A 17,026-nucleotide genomic window follows, 5' to 3' on the forward strand; every position below is an offset into this window, starting at 1 on the left:
TATTGCAAACTCTCAATATTACTGCACCATAACTGAGAATTTTACGCGCAAAATTCTCCGCTCTTTCTCGGAAACGTACGGCGCACCTTCAGAAGAAATTGTCTATCGTCGTTGAAAACTGCATTAATCCACTGACGCCGCATACAAAAGCGTCCATAACGGACCATCTGCATACACCTGCGCCTGTTTACACTGCTCCTTGTTAAATCGCAAGTGCTAAACTTATCAGGCCAGGGGTGCCACTGAAAGCAAGGTCGCCATGTGTGGGTGGGGTGGCGGTATTGTATTAATGTTTATACAATGACAGGCTCCACCTTTCCCTTCGTAATCAATTATACATACAGTAATGGACTCAACAAACAGCACGTCATGGTTCTACACGGACAGCGTTGGAGGGGCAGTCGTACGCTGCGTAATTATTTCGTCCCATTGGGTGGCGCGAACGCCGCGTCGGAACCTGTGCCACACTCGCTCCAGACAGTACAATACCCGAAACATATCTGCTCAGGCATGCTTGAACAGATAATCTAACAAATTTTCTAAATAACTATGAAGTTGATAATTGAGGATAACTTTCATTTTACCAGCTATCGGTCTGTTTTCTTTCAATTAGGAAGCACGATGGTAGTGTCCCATCATTGTGCTATCGTACAGTCCACTATTTTCTGGTATTTCCTCAGCGATCAGTTCGTGAGCACTATTTTTGGGACCACTGAACGGCTACTTCTAGAACCTATACAAAAAGCTCTCTTCTCGTTATAATCTACGTCATTCTTCTCATATCTTCCAGTTTTGTTGCTGAGTATTTCTGTGGAATTCTGAAGTGAGTAGAACAAACTGGCCGTAGTGTGCTATAGTTTCCTATATATATATTTAGTATTTCTCCCTAATAGTAATCAAACAGCAGATACTTATACACACGGATCTATTCTAAGTTTCAGTTTCTAGTAGTAACTAGTCATCATAAGGTTGAGTAGAAAGCTGGACCTGCATCGAAAGTATACCAGTCATCATTTACATTCACAGCTGGTAACAAGTTTAAGAAGCTGTACAGATCAATAGCACACTACACATAAGGTTCAAATATAATTCGTGTGTCTGTGTTGTACCCACTCCCAATTCCATTTTGTGTGAAGAAATTAACGATTTATGGAATGAACGAAATCTACTAACATAACTCGAAAACAGCTGATAGTATTGCACTATTGTGAACGTAATAGGCAGTGACTGTTCTTCGAAGTGCCATACAGAAAAACATTCTTGATTAAAACTGTAATAAAAAATCTATGATGCCTTCAAGAAGCTCCTCTAGAATGAGTGCATTCCTTGAGTAGTTGGTTTTGAGGTTTCTAAAAACGTATGGACGCACTAGTGGGTAATGCTGTATTTGTAGCAGACAGTAGGGGTTCATAAGGCAAAAAAAAAAAAAAAAAAACTTATGAAGACGTGTATGAAAGCTGATCCTGTGGAACAAACACAAGCCTTGCAGTGTTAACTGCTTACAAACTGGTGTGATGAATGAAGGACAACAGATTTCGCTTGGGCCATTAACAGTTTGATTTATTCAAAACTACATGAAACTGTTTTGGGTACAACATAGATAATGAAATAATTTGTCAACTCTATAGGTAGCATCCACTTGCTACCAGCATGTTGTTATATTTGTCTGTAATAACGTTTTATTTCCTTTGCTAAAATTGTAGCAAGTCATTAGGTTACATGAAAGCTGGAACATTACATAATAATCAACTTTCTAAAAGAGAAAAATGCCGTTCCAATCAAACTGTGGCACAAAGATGACTCTATCATCCAGGAATACAGTGCGGTCGATTTTCTGGCTATGGGTTGCAACTCGATAAGTAAACGCGACTTTATTCCTCGTAGAGATAGATGTCTCTCCGTAGTTATTAGTACCTAGTAATGTGATACTTAGGTGCAGAAATATTACTACCAATTGTAAACGCCAAACAGTACCGTTTCACTGTGCGAACGTCAGGTGATGTAGTCTCAAAATTCAGTAATTAATCTATAACTTATAAACTTCCTAGTAGTTTGTGTATAAAATGCGTGCAATAGTTTTTACTTCGAAATGAAAACGGCTCAGATGCAGCACTTGAGGACAAAAATATCCTGACCAAAAGCAGCAAGAATGGTGGGGTGCGCACTGAGACTCTAAAGCCCTAGTTATTTTTGCACTGGAAGCGACAGCGGAAGGCATAAACTTTACACCAAGACAGCCCTTAAAATACACGGCGTCAGTTGCGGAAGACGCGGCCAGCGGCAGTTGATTGTTTACTTTGAACTACAAGTCTTGTCTAAGCGCAAAGGCAGACCATCTAAAAAAATGGCAAACATATTTAACAAACAAGAAAAGTGGCATAGCGTACGCTTCTCTAAATATAGGTATAATTAAATTAAAGGGTTTAATCCGTGTAATGGTTAATAATATTCTTCGAGTCCGCACCCGCACACTCAGACGCACAAAACTTCGTCGTGTTGTTTCTCTGAATGTAATTCGTCAGGCGGCGGTGAAGTTTCGCCCGTCAGAGAGATGGGTGACGTGGTCATCGTGCTGGCTTATCGGAAAACTGAGTTTATCGGTGGGATCTCCTTTCCTTCCCTGTCGCTGAGCGAAAACGAAGAGGGAGAAGGAGAGGAGGCAGGAGAAAAACAACAGCCTGGGACGAGTGTAAGCCGACGCGCGCTCCCTCGCAGCTGGTCGTATTTCACGGCCACGCTAACAGATGGCGTGGCACACCTCTGCTCGCCACGTTGCCCCCACGTGGCTCCATGATGGCAGCACTTATTTCTTCACGTAACCATAACGGAGGTTATATTTAACACGCAGGTGCGGCGGCTGCTTGATAGACAGACTACTCCTCCTACACTCTGAAACTATCGAACCTCGAGCCTCGACGCAGGAATCATTTTGCTTGTGGGCGAAACCACTTCGATTAATTGTTTTCAGTGTAGTATAGAGTAGTTCAAGGTGGGGGAGACACGGCCGAAGCGGAACAGGAAGTCCGCGGTAAGGCCGAGTAATTATTCGTTCCGGGAGGATCAATAAAACTCACAGTTGAAAGAGAAGTGTGTAAATATCAACCGTCTGTTTCCCGATTTAATCATTTACAGTGGGCGTTGAGAGTGAAAACTCGTCAGCGTGGTTACATATATTTCACTGACAATACAGTTGTGTCTGTGCGTAAATCTAAAAGTCTTCACATCAGAAGTCGTAAATTATTTTCGTTTATAATTTATTGAACTGTCTGATTTGAATAAATCTTCTCCCTATTAAATGTTTATAGGGATGTTTCCTTTAATCATATAGAAATCCTTTAGTTTTTGAAACTTCTCGTGTCTTGTGAGTTCATGTTCAGACACGTTAACGAGTTTCTCAGACTGTCGAATTTCACATACTCGTCTTAGCAGTCAGAAGGATATGCAAATTTCGGTCCTTAAACTAACTGTGATTGTAACTGCACTTTAAGGCAACATCCCCGATTGCGCTCATACTAACAATAAAATCTTTTCCACATATTTGTTGGCACTTGTTGTACAAAATGACTTAGAATTTGATTACGCTGCCTACGTTCAAATCGACAACTACCGCACTAATTTTAATGGTGTGTGCTTTGTTCTCTTGTTTCGCTGTCCTGAAAACTGCGTCCAGTGTAATTTGCGGGCAGTAAAGATTTGCTAACCACCTGACCGAACTCTGCAATTTGTGTGGCGGCTAGAAGACCCAAGGCTGCTGATGACGCATACTGAAGATTGTCCAACAAGAATTGTAATGCCAAAATTTTTACATTTATAAGTGATCATAAGTTATTTTAATTTCTATCTGACGCAATGGAAGTTTTTACTTATGGCCGCATCTTCAATAACTACAATGGAAAACATAAAAACCAAATTTCAAACACGAAACTGAAAAATTATCTCTCTTCTAATTTATAAAGCATACATTAAAATAAAGATAAAATTATATATTATTCATATCTGTGGATCAGCGTATGGTACATGTAATCTACAGTACATTATTATGCTTACTAGACATCAGGACTACACACGGATATGGATGACATAAGCTGTACATAGTTTCTCTTTCCACTCCTAGCGCTACATGCGAACTTCCTCTACATGTGGCTTCAAAGCATGAAAACAGCTTTCTTTATAATTCTTCATATCATTTCAGTACTGGTGATTTATGTGGCTATAATAATAATCAGTCGTTTTGTGAAGTCTGATACGATTTATTTTTGTGCCATTAACTAGTTTTCAAGCCACTGCAGGCCCATCAGCAGATGGAGGTTGCTGGACATTATTTAGACCATGTATTGCTAGATGCTATTGTCGTGGTGCTGTCGGAAATAACGGAAATTTAGTTACCGATAATGGAAAGTCTGTGAAACGAAAATGTTTATTACTCTTCGGGAACTCACATTGCTCTGCCTCGTAGTATCCACGACTAATTCGTTCTGAAAATATACATTTTACGTGATATAAACACACAAACACGTTTAGCTGCTCTTTGTTTCATACTTATTCATAGGCAGTAAACACTGAACGTATGTACAAAGAATGTGACAGATATCACATTTTGTCATATCACGATCTTTGCTTTAGCTCTATTGCATTATAGAATAAATACTTAGAAGCGTAAAAAGGGATGTAAGTAAACCTTTCAAGATGGAAGTGTGTCCATACGCTGACAATATACGTGTAATATGGAATAAAAAATTATGCAAGAGATAACGGATAGTGTGGAATTTATACAATATAATTCATAAGTGAATGAGTTATTGCCATATGTAACTGAGGTTTCTTCGTGGGACCATGGTAACATAAATAACAAAGAGCAATTCAGTTCTGAGCATACAAACATAGTGCCATAATTCTTACAGGAATATGAGAGGATGAATGTATCTTTCTGTCGTTTTTGGTATTTCGATGCCAGGTTGTCTTGGAAGTTATAAAAAAAAGTTCTGTTCTGACTCAGTTCGTTCGTTAAGGATTTTTTAAGTTGATTTTAGCTCGTGAGTGTAAATCTCTGTCTGTTCAAGGAGATCTATCAGTAACACATTGTCAGCAATGTGGAACACAGAAAAGTTACCACTTATACCACTAACAACGCGTTCGTGATGAGCAATGAGTGACGCAAATCTGATGCTGTTTAAGTTTTTGAGACGGAGGGCATTCATTATGAACACTCTGTGAATGCAAGTTATGGACGGGATCTATAATGCCGTAAGGTGTCACTAGTATTCCTTTTGGCAAGAAGTGGAAGCTTGCAGCAAATTGATTAATGTTCAGTTTTAAAAAATTTGAGAATCACATACTGTTCTATTGCACTATTTAACGTAAGCAATTAGAAATTTTGTGCCATAAATACAGAGACAAATACTATGTATTACTTGGCAAATAGTGACCAGTATTTTTCAGACTTACTAACCAATACATATTGAAATCATCGTGCAGCTATGCTGCAGTCGTTAAAACACTGGCCTCGCATTCGCCAGCGCCTCAATTAAAATCCCAGTCAGACCCTTTAGAGTCATATTGTCAGCGGTTTCTCGAAATCGCTGAAGACAAATAACGGGAAGGTTTCGTTGGTAACCACCTAGGTAATGTATTTCCCTAATTCGATGTTGTGCTGCGTCTGTAAAGAGTTAGTCATCAACACAATTATAAACACTAAATTTCCTTCTTTTTTTAACTTGGATTCACCAGAACTTGGTATGCGACAAACTCGGTCTCTTTAAGGAAGCTTTTGTAGGTGACTTGGATTGTTCACTTTATTGTAAATAACACATGCTCTAGTCTAGATGTACGTGAAAGTGGGCGATGTTTTCGCGTTGAACAGACAAATGCGTCAAAAAATGAGGGATCCGAGTATATATCATTCACTACGTATTTACTTTTGAAAAAAGAACACAGCCGAAAGACAGAAAAATCTCACTGTAAAGATGTGACTAAAATTGAGAACAATTTTTCAGAGTGCTACCAGAAGACGAAAAACAAATTCGTTTAACGTCATCGTAACCGTGTCAGTAGCACCCGTGAAACATGTTTGATACTGTTCCGAAAGTTATTACAATGTCTATAGATACTGTAACCCGAAAGTTGTTTGTTGGCATCGTTCGCATTTAATCTTCTCCTATAAAAGAATCCATTCCGAATTACCGAAACGAGCCACAGTAGACAAATCATGCTTTGTTTTTCAGTCTTTGTACATGCCATAATTAAAAACTATTCATTTATAGCAGCAATGTACAACAGTAGATTTTTTTATGAGGGTGTTATTCTATGCAGTTCGTGTTCGTAGCATTAGACCACTGCCGTCGTGAAGAACTCAACTGAAGTCACTACGACAGGCAAACGGTCTCTTTTGTTTCTGTCTCCATGTTGCACGTGTGAATGGAAGATGAATTTTGGAATCATTTTATGAGTGCGAGAGTGGTAAGATAAAATAGTTACCCGAATGGAATTTGTATTCAAATCTTTGTCCAAAAATTCAGGATCAAGGTTTCTCTCGTCTTCCGATTCATCTGAATATCTTAATAGTTCCTTCATAAGGGCTACACTGGATTCATTTTCTCAATTTTTGTGGAACCTAAGCCGGCCGTGGTGGCCGTGCGGTTCTAGGCGCTTCAGTCTGGAACCGCGCGACCGCTACGGTCGCAGGTTCGAATCCTGCCTCGGGCATGGATGTGTGTGATATCCTTAGGTTAGTTATGTTTAAGTAGTTCTAAGTTCTAGGGGACTGATGGCCTCAGAAGTTAAGTCCCATAGTGCTCAGAGCCATTTGAATCATTTGTGGAGCCTAGGCAATAAGAAAATGTCAATAATATTGCGTTTTGATTTCTTACTTAATATGCTACTATCATTTCTTCTCTGTGATGCAGATCAGTGAACTTAAGCATTCGACGTACAAAGCAGTTCATTGTGTCTTCTGACTTTTATAACTTTATGCTTTCTATTGTGGTCACGCAGTTCTGCACAGCAGTACGTGCTCATATTCCTGGTGGATAGAAAAGGGTGAGGTTGAGGGAAAAGATTCAGCAAAAACACCAGTCAGCAATGAGAAACCAAGAATACACAAGGGAACATAACTGTTAAGACGAGATCCGTCGACAAGGCAAATTATTGGACTGCATCCTGAAACTATGACGTTCTATTTGTTTAGGATTTTCTCGTTTTCTGGTAAAGCCGTTCCACTGTATACAGTAACTAATGTTTTTAGCGACATCGCTGCCAATTCGTTTCCCAGTTTGACAAAACTCTCATCAACCGTCTTCCACTTCTCTGGACTTGGGCTACAGTCCTCAAAGGAGACTATTTCATCCGGGAGCGGAAATACTGTTGCAGGTAACTGATGTTTAACCACCACAGTTTCATTACTTCACCAGTATCACTACTATAGCAACAATTAATTCATCATAGCGATGCTTTCGTGAGTCTGAGGTTGAAATAATTCCACAAGAAAACGAATGCTCCTTTCACAATCATCGTTGGGATACTTTCGTTTACGTGATCGAGATTTTAAACCTTATTCTCAAGCATTTCGTGGCTCACTTTGGTGTACAGCTAAAAATCTGATATCAAAGTGATACAATGCAGCTGTACTTTTCTATGCTTTTTTGCTTGACGTATTCCAATCTCTGTCTTCCTCTACAGCTTTGCCCTCTACAGCTGCCTCTAGTACCATGGTAGTCATTCCCTCATGTCTTAGCAGATGTCCTATCATCCTGTCCCTTCTCCTTATCAGTGTTTTCCACATATTCCTTTCCTCTCCGATTCTGCGTAGAACCTCCTCATTCCTTACCTTATCAGTCCACCTAATTTTCAACATTCGTCTATAGCACCACATCTCAAATGATTCGATTCTCTTCTGTTCCGGTTTTCCCACAGTCCATGTTTCACTACCATACAATACTGTACTCCAGACGTACATCCTCAGAAATTTCTTCCTCAAATTAAGGCCGGTATTTGATATTAGTAGACTTCTCTTGGCCAGAAATGCCTTTTTTGCCATAGCGAGTCTGCTTTTGATGTCCTCCTTGCTCCGTCCGTCGTTGGTTAGTTTACTGCCTAGTTAGCAGAATTCCTTAACTTCGTTGACTTCGTGACCATCAATCCTGATGTTAAGTTTCTCGCTGTTCTCATTTCTACTACTTCTCATTACCTTCGTCTTTCTCCGATTTACTCTCAAACCATACTGTGTACTCATTAGACTGTTCATTCCGTTCAGCAGATCATTTAATTCTTCTTCACTTTCACTCAGGATAGCAATTTCTATGCTATGACAGTTAATACAATTCCGTGTAGTGCAACGAGCAGCATCCCGTATTTTCACGAATTGTACAGCTGAGATACTCAAACTATTATGAATCAAACGCAGTAGAATGCGACGTACGGAATCCAAAACTCGATGTCTTCCTGGATCAAAATTGTTGTCGTCACTTGAAGGACACCAGCATTCACATTATTAGCTTTTTTTTTTTCTTCGAATAACCCATTTGGAGGGTACGATGAATCAACTTTGGCTACTCTTCATTGTATTAGATTTCTTCAGTTTCCAAATTTCCTTCATCCTTTTAGGGTGTTGTTCCCTTTCTTCTTGAGTCCACTTTCGTCTAGTTATTTTCTTTCTCTCCTGAAATTCTGCCTTTTGAACTGCCTTTCTGAAATGTGTTCTGTTTTCTATTGTGTCTATTGTAACTCCAGCATTTTCAATGTCCTTTTCAGTCTCTATGAACCATGCTGGCTTGGATTTGTAGCTATTGAGTAATGTGAATATCCGCTTGGTTAGTCTGTTGTTATCCATTCTGAATATATGTCCAAAAAACTGTAGTCTCCTCTTCCTCATTACATCAGTTAGTTTCTCCGTTTTCAGATATAGCTCTCTGTTTGGTCTTAACCTGTATTCAGCATTATCTTTTTTTTTAGCTCCCAGTATTTTCCTTAAAATTCTTCTTTCGACCTTCTCTAGTTTCTCAAGATCTCCATTTCTTGTTAGTTTAAGTGTTTCTACCGCATAGAGAGCTTCAGGTCTGGCCACTGTTTGGTAGTGTCTTAATTTCGTGTTCCAGGACAAGGATTTTTTATTATAAACGTTTTTGGTCATATGAAACACTCTTTCCATTTTGTGCACTCTAGTTTCTATAGCTATCTTTTCTTTGGCATTGTATGTAATTCACTCTCCTAGGTATTTAAAGGAATCTGTTTTGTGTATTGTGTTGTTGTCAACTGCAATATTTTGAGGAGCATCACAGGTGTTTGTCATAAACTTTGTTTTTTCATAGGATATTTGCAGTCCTACTTTGGCTGCTTGTTTTTGTAGTTCTCTTATTTGTTCTTAGGCATTGTCTAGTGAATCTGTAATCAATGCCATGTCATCTGCGAAGGCTAAACAGTCGACAGTGATCTTGTTTGGGTTTCTCCCTAGTTGAATCCCTTTAGTATTGATGGCCTTCCTCCATTCTCGAATTACCTTCTCCAAGACACAATTGAAAAGCAGAGGTGACAGACCATCTCCCTGTCGAACACCTGACTTTATTTCAAACGATTTTGAGAGCTCTCCCCTAAATTTTATTAGCTTTTATTTATTTTAGTATATTTTATATTTTTATCTTTTCATTTCGAAGGATCGAAGTTAGAACCGTTTTTGAAACTCTTTCTATTCCAATTCATTTGAATGTTTTAAAAAAATGGTAAGGCAACGGACAGTATTTTTATTGAAAGTTCTTGGCAAACTAAGGTCGCTACATGTTAAGACGTATTGAAACGGCAAAGATATCTGTATGGGCAATTGTGCAGTTTTTAATAGTAGGACACACGTAACGCTTAGGGTTGGTTTCAGCTGGTTGAGGTTCTGCCAAGGAAGGCAGCGTTATGGATTGGGTCCCGAGTTGGAATGCAGTTGCAGTGCTTAAAACTTGGTTATAAAATTCCATCACAGTCACGTAGAGACTTCTCTGTTCCATTATAACTTCCTGATAAATAATTCCGGTAATAAAATAAAGAAGGTTGTTGTAATGTAGTAGTTGTGGAACTATTTAAGTATTTTTTTTTCTACTTTACAATGACCGCGGGGACGAACACATGAAAACAAATGAAGAGTTACAGCGTTAGCGGTTGTGAACGATTTAAAACAGTAATACTCAGACTCGAGCGCAATATATTCGTCAGAACACCACACTGACATAAAAATACAAGTTATTAGGAACTATTGTGCATCACGTGCTGCCCACACACATCCGTTATGATAACATGCGTTTCATGTGTGCAAATTTAGAATAGATTTCCTGCTGGGTGTTCGCTGTGTGTCAGGTATATGATGCAAAGCGTAATTGTTTCCATTTCCCGTGTAATAGTTCCCTAAATGACAGATGTATCGGAAAAGTGTTTCAGTGTCGAGCACAAATGTCTGGTTTTGGTATCACATTGTGGCCAAGCGACCCCTTGTGATGATGCCACATCGGCACGGTATATATAACTGCTCTAGTTTCGTTTGTCATGCAACCAATAATACTCTCCGAGTCAACAAGGAGCAAAAGCCTTCGAATTGTAAACCGGTGTTGCCGAATCGGTGATCAAACTGCCAGCCTAGAAATAAACAAACACAAAAGCAAACCGCAAAACAAACTGTTTACAGTGGTCTACTAGATGCGCGTACATGTTGAAAACTGCCTCGGGAAAATATTCGAAATAGACTGTTAATTGGCGCCACGTTCCGTAGTAGCCAACTGGGAAATTAGCTGTTTACCGCCCCTGCGGAGCGCCGTGTGACAGCGCGCACTGTGTGGGACCTGGAATCTCTGGGTTTACGTGATACCGTCAAGACACTGTAAATAATTGCAGTCTACTATTCGCCTGTCAGCACTTCATGTTACAATTACAAACGACATTCGTAGTAGTAATGAGGTAAAACATACAAATTAAATTCCTTAAACACTGAAGCCAGATGTCGAGTCGCTTTTAAATTCTACGTACTCGCTACATTATTTATATAATCTGTAGCTAATCGGATCAGGTACCAATTGTTCTTAATTTTTTTTTCATCGCCTTTCCTGCATTGCACCCTGGGACTCTAAAACGGAAAGAGGTTTTCCTTTTTGTGAAATACGAACTAAGCACTAAATGTATGTTTCGTAAAAAAAAAGAACTTATTTGTAGCATCGTTCTTCGTATTTCATTCTCAATTTCAGCGTCTACGTAATACTTCAAACTAAATTTTGAAAGATAATATCGTTTAAATGGTCTTCCAGTTAAATATACTGCAGGCCCATGCACTGGAACTAAGAAGAAAATCATCATATTTTGATGGATCAGATTCTTAGAAACCGGTTGTAACAAGCATATATAAACGAAAAGCGAGTTTCATTGCTGAAATTATTTATTATTAATAGTTACAGAATTATAAGCTCAAATGGGAAAATTACGTATTGTTACGTACGGAGAGTCAGTCAGCTTAGTATGACATTAGTAGTACAGCACTTGTAATTTCATGCATTCTTTTGTTTTGTTTCACAAACGCACTTAAAATCAGTTTCTGCTTTAGTAGGCCTACTTAATCAAACAACATTACTGTTGTTATTTTCAAAAATTACTTCTACTTTTAATATACTGATTTGGAGAAAACATCAGCACTTTTGTAACTTTCATAGAAGAAAGAAGGAGAAAGTTCTATGTCAAGCAAAGAGGATACCCAAGTCTACTTAAAGTTTCATTCACAGTCACTGCTGCTAAACAACTGAGGAGTATGTGAGAAATCTACCCCAAGTGTGAACAATAAATCCATTCGCAATTTTAATTCTGCTGCGTTCTTTATTTCACACAAGGATTTTTACTACATACTGCATGTAAAAATGTGCCCTTAACCCTTAGCTGCTACGAATGTTGAAAAGAACACAATTATTATAGAGCCGTCTCTCGGACCACCTTTTTATTTTTTATGCATAAAACCACTGTTCTAGTGAATATTTATTTTCATAACTTCCTGTTGTTTGTTACACTTCTTGGAAACAGATTTTACGGAAATTTGCATTTTTTAAACAATGCAGAATGTTAAACATTTTGTGAACTAAAACACAACAAAATTTGCAGTTTATTTTAATTTTATGTATTACTCAAAAACAGCACGTATTTACCTCTCTACTCACTCACAGGTTATCATCTATGAGATGGTATTACACATTCGTAACATAACTGTGTGGAAAAACACACTTAAGTTACGACAAATTATATTTGGAATCAACTTTGAGTTTACTACTCATCGTTTCAGCCTCAGAGTGATTATTCCATCCTATAATTCTATCAAGGGAGAAATTTCGCTAAATTTTTATTTTAACAATCACCTTATGTATTCTTCTGAGGCCCTGAATAAAATTTTAATTGCTTTCAATCTGCATGTACTTCACGCAGACCCTCCTACAATTCTTCAACCAAATCGGAACACGGACACTGATATATTGTTTTCCACTTCAGACAAGGACTACAAAAGGATGATATTATCTCCAAAACAACGATTTTTCTCCGAGACTTCCCGGAATATGTTGCAGTTCAGGCAGCTGGAAGACAATGTTCAGTTGCTTTGCTCTTATGTTTATTATCGACTTTGGTTTTCTCTGTTGAAATCATCCTTCTGTTCTTATCGAAGAAGTACGCTTCTTCATCGTCGTCACCTGTCAAAGCTTCATCGCTTTCAGTTTCCTTTTCCGAATTAGTATCGTGATCATTAAATACTCGAAATCAGGATAATTTTCACTATCATCAAAGTCTCTGTCTGAGAATTCACTGAGGCATTCTTGAACACCCACATCAGTCTCGCATAGAAAACATTGCATCGAAGGTCTAGCTTTCTTCATCACAGAGAAACGGTAACGTTAAACAAAAAACTGACACGCAAACACTATGGTACGTCTGTGAGACCTCTCAAGCCCCAAAAACAAAAACAAATTGCAAAAACAATGCCAGATTTCTGGCAAGTGTAGCTTGTCATCCAATGGGAATGTACAGGAAAGAGTCTACTTCACCTCACAGGACGTATGAAATATCACAAGAAAAAAAAAAAACTGTAGCTGTCTGAGAGGCCATCATAGTACTTAAGTGTTAAGAATTTGTGAAATTAGATTTCCGTAGAAAAACCGTGCGATAATAATCAAGCAGAAGTTTTGTACAATCTGAACAACACTTATTCCTAGAACAGTATGTGGCACCGTTTCCAGAGATATTTCTTTTCCTTTTACTGCTTCTAATAATCAAAGCACGATCGTGATTCGCAGCGTTCGTATAGCTTAAAGTGCGTTGCATTGCTGACTGTAGTATCACGGGATCGCGGCAAGCAGCACACCTTAGGTATGGTATCCCGTATTTCCTTAAAACAGTGCAGACGAGCGGTGAGCGGCCAGCTGGCTCATTAACAACAGGCACGGTCAATTGCTTCCCCTTTCGTCATATAACAGAGATGAGAGATACGTCTGAGGGACCTCCACGTCGACGGGAACCTCCGAGATAATCTCCCATCATAAATATTTATGAGCGAATATGAAAGCGGGTGACAGTGTGATTTCTTGTCTGGACCTGCTATCAGCCACGGGAAGCAGTTCGGTGTTAGTTTAAGCACTGCTGCTGGCCAAATACCTCACGAAAGCGCACCTGTTCAGTCACCTGGATCGCGCTAACGATTGTACGAATCTCGGCTTCAGTATAGGACATGCGAAACCTAACTCGCTTTTGGCCAATGGGCTGAAATTAAAATACTTAAAGTAACTTTTGGGCATAATTATCAGAGCGACCGTAAATACGCTCCACCGGTATTGCATCAACGAATTTGCAGATTACTCATTTGCTCAAACAGTCAAGTACAGCTGCTTTTCATCTTCCTATAATTGTTAGTCTGGGAAATAAACGAATCAACCTACAAACAAAAAAAAATGGTTCAAATGGCTCTGAACACTATGGGACTTAACTGCTCTGGCCATCGGTCCTTTAAAACTTAGAACTACTTAAACCTAACTAACCTAAGGACATCACACACATCCATGCCCGAGGCAGGATTCGAACCTGCGACCGTAGCGGTCAACCTACAGACATATTTTGTATAATCACAGTCAGTAATGTCTTATGGAATAATTTTCTGGAGTAACTCATCATTTAGAAAGAAAGTACTATTTGTACAAAAACAAACAGTAAGAATAATATGTGGCGTTAAACCGCAGTCATCTTGTAGGTACTTCTTCACGGAGTTAGGCACTTTAACAACGCTTTCAAAATTATGTAAACTCGCTAATAAAATTTCTCATAAGTAATTCCATCACAATTTGAGAAGAATAGTGTCGCCCACAACTAGAACACCAGAAGTAAGAAATGATGTTTATTACCCGTTATTAAAGCTGTAGCTCGTGGTCTTGCGATAGCGTTCTCGCCAGGGTCCCGGGTTCGATTTCCGGCGGGGTCAGGGATTTTTCCTGCCTCGAAGTGACTGGGTGTTGTTGTGTCGTCTGCATCGTCATCATTCATCCCCATTACGGTCGTAGGAAGGCAATGGCAAACAACATCCACTAGGACCTTGCCTAGTACGGCGGTGCGGGTCTCCCGCATCGTCCCCTACGCTCCTCGGGGTATGGGACTTTATCATCATCATTAAAGCTGTCAGTGGTCCAGAAAGGAGTTGAGTATGGATCAACAAAATGTTCTGATAATTTGCCCAATAACATAAAACATCTGATAGGTAGCAAAGCAAGTTTTAAATTTAACGTAGAATCATTTCTTCTTGACGACTCCTTCTGTTCGTTAGACGAAATTTTAATGAAAAACTGTTAGGCTGTAAAAGAACATGTGGTTTTTAAGTGTAGATACATGAGTAAGACTGAGAAATAATGTTGTCATCAACGTCAAAATTAATCATCTATACACACCCTGAAAGCGGACTCCTTATATACATCGTTTCGATAAAAAATCGTCTAGATGCCGGCCGGCGGTTTTTATATTGTAATATCTTTGCTTTCAAGGCAGAGCAAACGCGTACACACACAAAAAATGCGATCACTAAAATTACGGCGCTACAGCTCTTAGATTTGTTATAGTGTAAAATTTTACGCGACTGTTTCGAACAAACAGGTAAATAGTAGTTCCAAAGTTCCGTAAGTTATTTGTGAAATATTTTGTTCTTATCCATTCCTCAGACTTCAGTTTCTAACGCTGGAAGTTCTATCCGCTATCTCGACGTGATAGGGCGTTTTCACCGACCGAGGTGAACTAGAGTTTGGGAGAACGGAAATCCAAATTCTCGTACGCCTATCCATATTAAGATTTTCGGTAGTCTGCTTAAGTTTGTAAATATAAGTGCTAAAGTCGTTCCGTTGAATAGAACACCGCCGATTTCCTTTCCCATCTTACCGCAATCCGAGTCTGTCCTTCGTCTGCTACCACTTAGTCGACGATGGTTTTTAAGCTCTAATCCTTCTTTCTCCGAGAATATTCGTGTGCTTCACTAAGCAATTCTGCGTACGACAATAATGGTAAGTGGAATGTTTTTTTCTTCTTTTTTTCAACATATCGAGTCACAGATTCAGAAAAAAAGGTAGACTAAATTGTTTTTTGTATAAGGAGCAGACAAATGGAAAAGAGATAGATGGAAAGAAGTAAGTAAACTGTTTATGATCTCAAAAGTTAATCACCATAACTGTTAATACGTTATCCCATTGCGAGACAGGACTATCATTGCCTTGATGGAAAAACGTTTGCCACTGCCTACAGAACCATGACTGTACCCACGCGCGCAGCTCTTCGTGCGAAGAAAATCGACAGCCACGAACGCCTTTCTTCAGGGCTCCAAAAATATGGAAATCGCATTGGGAGACATCGTAACTGTATGAAGGATGTGTAAGGGCTTCCCAGCGAAACTTCTGTAGCGTATTCTAAACGCCAAGGACCATTCTGTTGCAGGATGATGCTCGCCCATATGTCGCCAAGGCTGTTTCGAATATACGCTGCAGGAGTCTCGCTGGGAAGCCCTTACAGTCACCGTCTCTCTTCTCTCCAAGCGATTTCCATATTTTTGTACTCCTGAAGAAAGGCATTCCTGGTCGTCGATTTACTTCTAATGAAGAGCGCCGAGCTTCGATACGATCATGGTTCCGTGGTCAACCGCAAACTTTTTTCCATGGAAGGACGGACCGTCTCGACTCACAATGGAATAGACGTTTTAAGTCATGGCAGCTACCTTTGAAATAATAAACAGTTTGCTTACTTTTCTCCATCTGTCTTGCTTTCAATTGACTGCCTATTATAACTTTCCGACTCTTGCTTCAATATTATACGATGTGTTATATTTCATTTGTGTTACAAGTGGTCCTGTTAATACTGCCACCGCTGTGCCACTTCTCAACATTTTACCACAGCAATTTGTACCAAAAACGAAGCATTTTTTTATATATATGTCTACTGAACCGGTGCACTGGAACATCGTATTTTTATTGCACGCATATTACAGTACAAAATCTAATTTTGGAAAACAGTATTCCAATATTGCATCTGCTAAGTTCATACTGTCACACAGAAAACGATCATGCATAGTATTTATTGACGATTCGTAGATTTTGGTTTCAGTGGTTTTCTTAAATAGATTACGGTGATTGCCGGTATAGTTTCATTTAGCAGGACAGAGAAGTACCGCTGTGGGAAGACACTGGACTCTCGTTCAGGATGAGTGAGATCCAAATCCCCGCCCGCCATGCCGCTAGAGGTTCTCCTTAGTTTTTGTAAATGGACTATGGTAAATACAGGCTGGTTTGTCTCAAAATATGATATCCGGTAACCTCCACTCTCCTTTTCCAATCCAATCTAGTGATTTACCTCGTCGTCGATGGGACGTACGACCACAATAATCCTTATTATTCCTTTCCACTGAAACGGATAGTGATTTTCTTTCTCAGAAAGATAAGACAGAAGTGGTATTTTTTTCGGTAGCATTTGGGGAAAAAAGCTTTGATACATAATTGGAAACAATGGAGGTATTCTTATA

This window comes from Schistocerca piceifrons, chromosome X, assembly GCF_021461385.2.
Source record: "Schistocerca piceifrons isolate TAMUIC-IGC-003096 chromosome X, iqSchPice1.1, whole genome shotgun sequence".
Classification (NCBI taxonomy): domain Eukaryota; kingdom Metazoa; phylum Arthropoda; class Insecta; order Orthoptera; family Acrididae; genus Schistocerca; species Schistocerca piceifrons.